General features: G+C 38.6%; 1 pseudogene; it reads right to left on the bottom strand.

Moving 5' to 3' along the window:
• Window positions 1–269: 269 nt before the first annotated feature.
• LOC149816735 (beta-glucuronosyltransferase GlcAT14B pseudogene) lies at window positions 270–839 on the bottom strand (annotated as a pseudogene).
• Between the last annotated feature and the right edge of the window lie 242 nt (window positions 840–1,081).

Below are 1,081 nucleotides of genomic sequence, written 5' to 3'. Positions count from 1 at the left end.
CATATGAAGCTACAGTGAATGCACATGAAGCTACAACAACTCATGGGATGATGTGAATGCATATGAAGCTATAGTGAATGCACATGAAGCTACAACAACTCATGGGATGTTGTGAATGCATATGAAGCTACAGTGAATGCACATGAAGCTACAACAACTCATGGGATGTTGTGCATTGTGAAATGCAGGTATTCAGGTGCATGTTCCTTTACTCTCAGAGCACTTGAGGTGTAGCAACTTCTCTTGGAGTCTCCATAGCTTTATTATAGCTAAAATAGGCATCTTCCTATAAATAACCTAAACGATGTGGGCAATTCTCTCCTCTGTCATGAAGAAAAACATCATAATTTTTTTTGACAAGTACAACCCAGGATCTATGATTAGTGGCTTGGCCCTTTGGTTTGACTTCCATTCTAGCCGGCTAGTGTGATCTATGAAATTCCAATTTCTTGGAAAAGATGAGAATGTATATAGAAGATCATCTTGTGTGACAAGTGGGTAATCTGATGCACTTAGATTTATGAACCAGTCCCATTCTTTGCTTTTCAGAAGAATGGCACAGGTATGAAGAGTATTAGAAACCATTGTAGGACCTCTGTATGTGACCATATTAGCCTTGGTAATCATGTGGACATTACCTACTTTTGAAAAAAAATTGGGTCCTTCTCCACCCAAATTGCAAGTTCCAACCCTTCAGCAGTTGGAGATATCAATTCCAAATGAACAACATACTGATTTAAGGGATGGTATAGTGCACACAAAGTTCTCCAAAGTTTGTTCAGATCACCTTTGGAACCAGATATTAAATAAGCTAGTTCAAGAATTTGGAGCAGCAACATGGACTTTCATATTTCAAAAGACACAAATGCAACAGCGAGAGCTCAGGTTATGAATTTGTATTTCATACAACAAATCAATTTCACACATTGGACCTTCAAAACTCATGCAGTAAATCAATTTTTGTTGTTCAGACGCACAACAAGTCTATCTTTGCTCAGTGCATAGTAGATTCGATCTGCTAGACCGTGACTCAGAAGGAAACCAGATCAGCACAGAGTCCATTTTCATGGCAAATCCAGAT

The sequence above is a fragment of the Nuphar pumila genome, chromosome 14, assembly GCF_984573655.1.
Source record: "Nuphar pumila chromosome 14, dmNupPumi1.hap1.1, whole genome shotgun sequence".
Taxonomy (NCBI): domain Eukaryota; kingdom Viridiplantae; phylum Streptophyta; class Magnoliopsida; order Nymphaeales; family Nymphaeaceae; genus Nuphar; species Nuphar pumila.
Note: the sequence above shows the minus strand (reverse complement) of the source record. Positions and strands in the feature narration are given on the sequence as shown.